This window comes from Polyodon spathula, chromosome 12, assembly GCF_017654505.1.
Source record: "Polyodon spathula isolate WHYD16114869_AA chromosome 12, ASM1765450v1, whole genome shotgun sequence".
Classification (NCBI taxonomy): domain Eukaryota; kingdom Metazoa; phylum Chordata; class Actinopteri; order Acipenseriformes; family Polyodontidae; genus Polyodon; species Polyodon spathula.
This window is the reverse complement of record NC_054545.1, coordinates 27,941,759-27,952,562: the sequence shown is the minus strand read 5'-3', so window position 1 is coordinate 27,952,562 and position 10,804 is coordinate 27,941,759. Positions and strand designations below refer to the sequence as shown.

General features: G+C 40.6%; 1 protein-coding gene and 1 pseudogene across 3 annotated transcripts in view; both read right to left on the bottom strand.

Annotated features, from left to right (window-relative positions):
• LOC121324950 (protocadherin alpha-C2-like) overlaps nucleotides 1-10,804 on the bottom strand; it is an 88,759-nt gene that overhangs the window by 60,493 nt on the left and 17,462 nt on the right. The gene's annotated exons all lie outside the window — the stretch shown is intronic.
• On the bottom strand, nucleotides 2,098-4,513 carry LOC121324259 (annotated as a pseudogene).

Here is a 10,804-nt window from a genome sequence, read left to right as displayed (position 1 = left end):
TTTGGGGATTCTCCAACATGCCTTTTGGTGAACACCAAATGTGTTTGCTTATTTTTTTCTTTAAGCAATGGCTTTTTTCTGGCCACTCTTCCGTAAAGCCCAGCTCTGTGGAGTGTATGGCTTAAAGTGGTCCTATGGACAGATACTCCACTCTGGAGCTTTGCGGCTTCTTCAGGGTTAACTTTGGTCTCTTTTTTGCCTCTCTGATTAATGCCCTCCTTGCCTGGTGCGTGAGTTTTGGTGGGTGGCCCTCTCTTGCCAGGTTTGTTGTGGTGCCATATTCTTTCCATTTTTTAATAATGGCTTTAATGGTGCTCTGTGGAAGGTTCAAAGTTTCGAATATTTTTTTCTAACCCAACCCTGATATGTACTTCTCCACAACTTTGTCCCCGACCTGTTTGGAGAGCTCCTTGGTCTTCATGGTGCCGCTTGCTTGGTGGTGCCCCTTGCTTAGTGGTGTTGCAGACACTGGAGCCTTTCAGAACAGGTGTATATATACTGAGATCATGTGACAGATCATGTGACACTTAGATTACACAAAGGTGGACTTTATTTAACTAACTATGTGACTTCTGAAGGTAATTGGTTGCACCAGATCTTATTTAGAGGCTTAATAGCAAAGGGGGTAAATACATATGCATGCACCACTTTTCCATTATTTACTTTTTAGAATTTTTTTAAACAAGTTATTTTTTTCATTTCACTTCACCAATTTGGACTATTTTGTGTATGTCCATTACATGAAATCCAAATAAAAATCCATTTTAATTCCAGGTTGTAAGGCAACAAAATAGGAAAAATGCCAAGGGAGGTCAATACTTTCGCAAGCCACTGTAGAAACTGACTGGGTTTGCTGCTTTGTCTGGCTGTATAAGTTGCACTGGGGGGTGGTTTGCATGTTTTTTTGTTAGACATCAACGACACCATGAGGCTAAAAATGATTACACCAGATAAGAAATTAAAATGGAAATAAGTAGTGCAATGTAATGTATCACATTGTGTATAATGTGTGTATGTGTGTGTGTGTGTTTGTGTGTGTGTGTGTATATATATATATATATATATATATATATATATATATATATATATATATATATATATATATATATATATATATATATATAGAACACATCATTGTGTAGTATATATCATACATATGAATGAGTTAATGTATACACTGCTAATGTTTGTATTTAAATAAGATAGTAATTGTGTTAAATATAACACAACTTCTGTGCTCTCCTAAATTGTGCTAACATGTGTAGATGATGTGTCTGTATTAAAATAAAATGAGTAAACGTGAACTCGGTGTAGCTTAGAGACATACATTGAAAATAAAATGATTACAGCGACCATCAACATGTATACAGGGTTTTCTTTCAGTTAAAATCCATATCATACCTATCCTAAAATCACCAAGCTACCATTCCACGTATGAGAAAGAAGAAAATTAAAGAGAAATAACCAGGTATATTTAATGAATTGTGTATGTGTATCAGTCGAATATGTTTTTTTTTCCCTCAAGATTATTACGATCATATGTCGTTCATTAATATAAAAATAAACGCAGAGTAGGCAGATTGGGAAGACATCAAATGAAAATACCTGCTGTATGTAAACACAGACTAACATACATACATACATACATACATACATACATACATACATACATACATACATACATACATACCGTTTTACTACATATATTTATGTATGTATTTATTTGTATTTAGCTAATTCTGACAAAAATGACACAGCTTATGCTGTTATGTCTCTAGGCGGCCCTCAGTTCAAACTATGAGCTGCATACGAACTTAGAGGTCATCATCTGAACATCAGAGAGTGACGACAATGTGTCTTAAAGTATTGGGTATGTATACTATATGGTGGGACTTTTGAATGTAAATATGTTCCTACAATTACCTTGTTTGGTTTACCAACATGACATCACCAGAAATAACTACAATGCGGCTGAACTGTATGACACTGGAAACAATGACATTTACTATATATTAAGCTTCAAGTATTACAGTTGGATACTAGCCATGAAGACAATAAGTTGGGTAAGATTAACAATAATGATATTGTTAAATATATTTAGTGACTCACCACAGCATAAAATTTCGTTCCGTTTTCGTCAACAATGATTGTCTGTTCGTTGAATCCCGATTGCGTGTGCCTGTTTCCGTTGCTTCTATCCCCATGAATCTGTTGCGTTTCCTGAGACAAATGCATTTGGTAGCGATAAGTGCGAAAGAGTGATCCGCCGCCGCTGCCATCGCCATAGTTGAGATATGGAGCAAACGTCTGGTTAGACTTGTGGCACCTGGCTTTGTAACAGTGAGTAGTTACAAGGGCGATAACACTAACTACAAATAGGAATGAAACCGACCCCAGCGTTATAATTAAATACAGAGTTAGTTGGGAAGCGTCATCTGGACTTTTGAATTGGTTTTTGAAAGACGTTGAAAACAAAGGAACGTTTTCTTTTGTGTTTTCCACAACTTCGATGTCCATGTTTACGGTTGCTGAGAGTGAAGGGCTACCGCCGTCCTTAACTGTAATTGTGATTTTATGAACGGCAACATCCGTGTCTACAAACAGTCTTCGTGTTCTAATTTCCCCTGTGTAAAGCCCCACAGCAAACAAGCTTGGGTCTGTAATGTAACTTAGCTTGAATGAGATCCATGCATTGTAACCGATGTCAGCATCATTTGCTCTGATCTTGGTTACCAGAAAACCTGTGTTCACAGATCTTGAAACTTTCTCTACAGTCACCAGCGACCCGCTATTCGCTAAAGGAAACAGTATGACCGGCGCATTGTCATTTTGGTCAAGAATATACACGTGGACGGTAACATTCGAAGTAAGTGGATTGAGTCTGTTATCTTTAGCTAGAACTTGAAAATGAAAGTTCTTTAATTTCTCGCAGTCAAAACTATTTAGCGCGTAAATGTTTCCATTGTCAGGGTTAATGGACAAAATAGCAGGCACTGGTTGATCCTCAATCTGGTTTTCAAAAACAGAGTAAGAAACCTTTCCATTCTCCATGCTATCTGGGTCCAGGGCAGTAATTTGGAAAATCCAAGCGCCTGGTGCATTATTTTCTTGAATATATACGCTGTAAGATGACTGCTGAAAACGGGGCAGATTGTCATTTACATCAGAAATTGTAATTCTAACTGTTTTAATACTATAAAGAGGTGGAGAACCAAAATCTGTAGCAGTAATTGTAACATTATACTCTGGTGTTGTTTCTCTGTCTAGAAAACCATCAATGACTAAAGAATAAAAGTTGGTTTTAAATGAGGCCTTCAATTTAAATGGTATGTTTGGAGACAATGAACACTTAACTTTCGCGTTGTCTTCTGAGTCAGCATCAGTTACACTAATTAAAGCTACTACTGTGTCTATAGGAGTATCTTCCTTTAATGGATTAGAAAGGGAGCTGACTGTAACCAACGGTGCGTTATCGTTAACGTCTATTATTTTAACAATGACACTGCATTGAGCTACCATTGAGGGCTGCCCCTCGTCCTCAGCCACAAATTCGATATCATAATCACTTTTTTCTTCAAAATCCAGCAACCCTTTAACCTTTATCTCCCCAGAATTAGAATCTATATTAAATGCTTCACAAACATGTTCCATTGTCTTGTCGCTAAAAAAAAAATCTAATTTTCCCATTGTTACCTTCATCTGCATCACTGGCGTTAAGTTTAATTACAGGTGCGCCTATGCTTGCGTTTTCCGATATACTAACAGTATATATTTCTCTGGCAAAGACGGGTGGATTGTCATTAGAGTCCAGAACTGTGATCGATATATCCACCGTCCCTGACCTCACTGGTGAGCCACCATCAATTGCAGTCAAAACTAAATTGTGAACTGACTGAAGCTCCCTGTCCAGTTGCTTTCGTAAAACTAGAAATGGCACTTTCTTGTGTTTGTTTTGTGTTTCAACATGCAGTTGAAAATATTCATTTGGACTGAGCTTGTACGAAGCAAGGGAGTTCATTCCAGTGTCTGGATCATGTGCACTTTCCAGAGAAAACCTCGCTCCTGGCAATACATGTTCTGCAATTTCAAGAGACAGTTTAGGCTCTGGGAAAATAGGTGAATTATCATTTACATCTAAAATTTCTATCTCAGCATAATGCATCTCAAGAGGGTTTTCTAAAACTATTTCCAGGTTAAGAAAGCATGTTAAGGTCTGTCCACAGATATCCTCTCTGTCTATTTTATCATTAATGAATACAACCCCATTCTTCAGATTTACCTCTGTATATTTTTTCTGAGCTCCGGTGGACATTCGAAACCTGCGAGCAGACAGGGCATTAACATCCAATCCCAAATCCTTAGCAATGTTTCCAACAGAGGTCCCCACTTCCACTTCCTCTTCAATTTTGTACCTAATCTGCCCCGTTGCTGCTTCCCAAATGCAGGATAGAAAAATAAAGCAAACGCATTTCCACGTTGGAGTCCTGTGAAAATCCAGACGGTCTGTGTGCATCTTGATGGGAGAAAGACAAATACAACCCAAATGATGCGCTTTTCCTGAAGCGATATAAAGAGGAAAAACTACTGTCAATTTGCTGTAGCACTGGAGAATATCCAAAAACAATTTAACTACCCTTGAAAAAAACAAACATAGAGGTATTAATCCTTTGCTCTGTACGTGCGCTGAAACTGACTGTCATTCTCTTGCTTTGTCTGCCTGATTGTACAACGTCAACACTGAGGGGTGGTCCAGGAGCTTAATTTAAGCTTGCACGAGATTCTGTTGGACAACAGCGACGCCATGAGCATTATTTAATAACTGTCAGTGGGTATGAGTTTTACTGAACTAAAACAGTGAGCAGTGTTGGCACCACCACTACTACTACTACGCTACTACTACTACTACAATTGTGCCATTTCATTTTTCTCTTGCTTTAAAATAGAGTCATTTGTTTCCATAATGCTAATTTGCCATTCATTGTTTGTATGTGTCAATAATACATACATACATACATACATACATACATACATACATACAGTACATTAGTAAAATATTGCAATATAGGAAAATATAAGTAGAATAAACTGCAATATACAGAATTTGCTTTAGAGTTAATTAAAATGTAACTATAGATTGATACTGATTGCAAACTGTTGTGAAAATACGTGTAAACTATGTTTAATGGAGAAGAAAACAGTGCCAACACATGTGGACACTAATTTTGATCCCTTAATAAACCTCATGTACATAGAATAACCACACACACTGAAATAAAGTGAAATATTGGATTTAGTAGCAAATATGTAGCCTGCAAATAGTTATTATGGGGACAGATTTGGCCACCTCTGTATATGTACCTGTTCATGAAATGAAAAAAAAGGAAACTCACCACAGCAAAAAACGTCTCAGTTTTCTCCAAAAATGATAGTCTGGTTATCAAATCGACCCCAGTGTAATGATTAGATAAAGAGTTAGTTTGGAAACATCTTTGTGATTGGTGAATTGGTCTTTGAAAGCTGAAGAAAATAAAGGAAAATTGTCTTCTGTGTTCTCCACCACTTCAGTGTTTATACTTAGAGTAGTGGAGAGTGGAGGTTCTCCACTGTATGTCACTGTTATAACTAGTTTATGCAAGATTGCATCTGTGTCCACTAAAAGTTTGCATAACCTAATTTCTCCTGTATAAAGCCCCACTCTGAACAAGATGTGATCTGAAATTTCAGTTAGTTTAAAAGACCAATGTCAGCATCATAAGCTCTGATTTTTGTTACCAGGTACCCACTGTCCACAGATTTTGAAACTTTCTGAACAGCCATTATAGAATCATTAGTTGATAAAGGAGATAAAATGATTGTCACATTGTCATTTTGATCAAGAATGAACACATGGACAGAACAATTCATGCTGAGTGGGTGCATTCTAACATTTTTGGCTTGAACTTGACAATCTAAGTTTCTTAGTTGCTCATAGTCAAACCAATTTAAAGCATAAATGTCTCTATTTTCAGGGTTGATGGACATAACAGAAGACATTGTATGGCCTTCAATCAGGTTGCCATAAACAGAGTATCTAACTTGTCCGTTCTGCATGCTATCAGGGTCGAAAGTGGTCATTAATGAATAAGAGTTTGTTTTCAAGGATAACTTCAGTTTGAATTGTACATTTGGAGACAGTGAACACATTTTGTCCCGAATCCATATCTGTTACATATATAGGAGCTACTACAGTATCAAAAGGTATATCTTCCTTTATTGGGTTGGAAAGAGAGACAATTCTTATCATAGGCGCACTGTTGTTAACATCTATTATTACAAACATGACATTTCAGTGAGCAGCAATTGGGTATTGTCCCAAATCCTCAGCTATAATTTCAATCTCATAGTAAGTAGTATCTTCATAATCCAATGACTCTTCAATCTTTATCTCTTCATAGTTTGTATGTATACCGAACACTCCGCACATTGTCTAATGTATTGGGCCCAAACATAAATCGTATATCACCATTGCTCCCCTCATCTGTATCAGTGGTATTAAGGTAAATCACAATGCTACCTATAATTGAATTTTTAAGAGCACTAACTGAGTATATCTGCTTTTCAAAGATAGGTGTCCCCGATGTATGTGATGTACCACTGTCAATTGCTGTTAAAATTAAAAGATGAACTGGTTGATATTCCCTGTATATCTGTTTCTGTGTTATCAGAACAGGTATTTTACTGTGTTCATTTCTTGGTTCTACATGTAATTTAAAATATTCACTTGAGGTTAATGTGTATAATGCATCAGAGTTTATTCCACTATCCTTATCCTGTGCACTCTCTAAAGGAAAGCGCACTCCCAGTAATAGAGACTCTGCACTACCTTATTTACAGTATTAGAATAGTAATAGGTAAAAATTACTTATTTTAAAAACTCTCTTTTTTTCTTCTATAACACTCTTTTGTTAATTGTGTATGTTTCCTATTATTTATTTATTTATCTATTTATTTATTTATTTGTGTATTTATTTATTTTGGAGGTCCTAATTCTAAGGAATATGAAAAGAATTTTTATACATTTAGTATTACTCGACAACACACCATTAGTGTATTACAGTTATGAATGATATTGCTGGAATCCCACAATATGGCGTAAAAAAGGATAACAATGTGTTTATAATAACAATGAGCTTCTGAAACACTGCACAGCACAGAGTGTTGATTATCTTAATACTTCAAGTGAAAAAGAAAACTCCACAACCCTCATATAAAAAATATTGTCTTTATTATTTAAAACTTGTTTTGGCATCTGCATTTACAAAGTAGATCCAATATCTTTTGAATGATACACTATCTTAATCCAGAAATACTAAAATGTGCAAACAATTGCACTGAAAGACCTTGTGTACTCAAACACTAGTGTATTTACATGCATTTACAAATATTGAATTCCTGCCTTTCAGTCTCTCACTTCACTATTCTGAAACAGAAAATGACTTAAATATAATATTGTGTTCTTCCATTGGAGTATATGTATATGTATATGTATATGGCATAGGGAGGGAGCAATGCGGCCACCTGGTGGGACGCCTCAAGTTCCCGGTGGGATCTTTACAATATCTCCTCCACAGTTGGCCCAAATGTATGACCTAGGGATATAGGTGCGTCTAGCAATGCGGCCTTATCCGCATCAGGGACCCTGGTTTTAGACAGCCGTAGCCAGGCTCAGACCAAGGGCTTGTCCTTGGAGAACGGAGACTTGCAGCAGTGTGCTGGAGAGGAGGCACAGCTTCATGGCCACAGGCTCGGGGAGCGGTGCCACACCAGTACACCGTTCAAATACGCAGTAAGCACACGCTGTATTAGCCAAGTGAGTCGCTTGCGCTTCTGCTGAGTATGCTCGCTTTAAATGTGTCTCTGTTACCCTGCATTGGAGGTTTGGGTACACTGGGTCTTTAATGAAACCACCCACTGGTGGGGCCTTAATCAGGGCAGCAATGGTGGAGTCTACTGGGGGGAATCCCACCAGGCCACTCCTTCTAAGGAGGAGAGCGGTGTGGTCTGCTTTCTGAGGCCGGGTGGTCCCAGGAGAAGCGTACCTCCTCCAAAAAATCTGTGAAGGCTGGGAACCTCTGGGGGCGGGAAGCTAGTGCCTGCATCCCGAAAACAGACCAGCATGATTCAACCGCTGGCATGAGTCAGCACTTCCCATGAGTGCCGAAATGGAGCCGGTGGTATTGGTTTCTGAGACTCTCAGAACCAGGCTCTTCCTCGGCAAGGGTCTCAGCCACTTGCATCTCCAAGGAGAAAGAAGCCCTGTCACCCGAGGCCACTATGGACAACATGTCCTGTGTCAGCTGAGCCTGCCCACTCTTCCTGCACTCCCATGGGAGAGGGAGGGTATGGCGACTGGGGCTGTCTGACCTGGAAAGGGGCCTGTGGCACCTGTCTAGCCAAGAGCTCCAGGACCTGGGTCATCTGGGCCTTGAGGTCCATAATGTCCCTTGTCTGCTTGGAGAGCTTCACCCTTCTCGCTTGTGGAGATGGGAAGCGACTGCAGACAACCTGTGCATTGGGAAAACCCGACAGGGGTTCCTGGGACAGGTCTTCTGGGGCGATCTGAGCCACTGGCGATCCGGCCGTAGGGGACGCAGAGCTTGCCCCTTTGGCTCTCTCTAGCCGGGCCTCCTTCAGTCGGGGCTAAAGAACCTCACAGACCCTACATGCCCCATCCCTCTCAAGGGCCATGGTGGCATGTGGTACGCCCAAGCAGCACTTGCAGAGGGTGTTCTTATCCTCCTGCAGGATGCTGGCCTTGCAGGCCATGCAGGGATGAAAACCCGTCATAGGCCTGGCCTTGTGCATCAGTACTGGGGCACTGCTTACACTGAGTCGAACACTGGAATTGTCAGCGTAGTGTATACAACCACTGGTGTTGCAGCAAGGGTATTAACCTTACGTACCTTGTGTCGAGTACGCTGTTACACTGGGTACTGCGCAGCACTGTGTGTAGGTTGACTAGTGCGTATGCAACTAGCGCAACGTGCTCCACATGCACTGTTTGCACTGTGCGTTCCAAGTGCTGTGCATATCAGGTACCATACACTATGTGAACTGCGTACCGTGTGTAATCGCACTAAAGTGGTAGAGGTATCAGCATGTATGCACATGTGCACTGTGCGAACCGCGCACCGCACACACTGAGTCGTGCAGCGTTGTTGTGCACTACCACTGAGGCGCTGGGCAGCGTGTGTCGCTTATACTAAGCACCTGTGCTCCGACATGATAGTATCACGGGCTATGAGTGCATTGTTGTACTGCAGCACAGAGGAGGCCTCTACGCAATGTGCCTACATTAACCACATGGTCAACACACACACACACACACACACACACACACACAGACACTGGTCAGTGCATAGCATGTACCAGGGGAAGGGGTACCCACGCCGAAGCTGTGGTTGGCGAGTTTAAGCAGACAATAAACCTGGTGAAATACAGTACACTGTTTGTTTACAAGGCCCAACTCACCGAGTTGGCAGGCCTTTGTGGCCAGTAGGGTCTACTCGACAGCAGGGATACGGCAAGGGCTAGCCCCGTGGAGGGAAGCACGGCTGGAAGGTCAACTTGACAGCGGGGATATTGCAAGGCCTATCCCTCACGAGGACGCATATTCAGGAAGAAAGTAAAGGAAGAGAGAGTACACTGTTTACAAGGCCCGACTCACCAAGGTGGTGGGCCTGTGTGGCCAGCAGGGTCTACTCGACAGCAGGGATATGGCAAGGCCTAGCCCTGTGGAGGAGAGCGCGACTGGGAGGTCAACTCGATAGTGGGGATATGGCAAGGCCTAGCCCCGAGGATGACACGTGTGCTCTCAAGAAGAAAAGACAGTCACTCACATACAATAGACAGGTAAAAAAGAGTGACCTACCATGCAAGCGAGGAGGCCACTGAAAGACAGAAAGGACTCTGTCTTTTAAGTCGTTGATTCCAGGAAAGACTCAATTTGACTTGAGATGCTCTGTCCTTATTCACACTCAACTAGACATAGAGGTCTTACCTTACCATCTTGAGAGGGAAAAGGAGGAGGATCTTCCTGCGAGTGACGGTTTTATTCCATTGGTAGGCGGGACCGAGTGTGTCCTCATAGGAAGGGGCCTATCTGCAGCTCTGGTATAGAGAGCTCAGAAATACCTACCCGAGGCGGAGGAATATTGCAAACCAATGTAAGTGGTGGTTGTCTTCAAATTGAAAGGGAACCACACCTGCTAGCATTTCCATAATTAAAATAAGAATGGAGTCTGGTTAGATTTAGTTTTAGATTTAGCATTATTATGCTGATTGCAAACAAATATGAAATAGTACGTAACGTTATTATTAAATAAAAAGTTACTTAAGAAGGGCTGTCTGTTTTTGTGGATCATTGTCTGAAACTGTCAGCAACTGGGCATAGACCTCCATAGTATTAACCACGTCTATATTCATTCTCAGTGTAGTTGAAAGTGGGCGAGAAGGGGCCTCCATCTCGTGCCTAGATTACCAGTTTATGTATAGCAGCATCAGTATCTGTAAACCATCATTGTGTTCTGACTAGCGATCAAGTTGAAGCCCATTGACTGGTAGGTTTAAACGAAACCCAAGAGTTATAACTAAGGTCAGCATCTTATGTTTTAATCTCTGTTATCAGATAACCCCTGTGATTTGGAGATGTTTTCTAAAACAAACACAGATCCATCATTTGGTAACGGTGATAATATTACTGATGAGTTTGTCATTTTGATCAAGAATAAATACGTCACCACCAGTAAAGGTGATACTTAACATG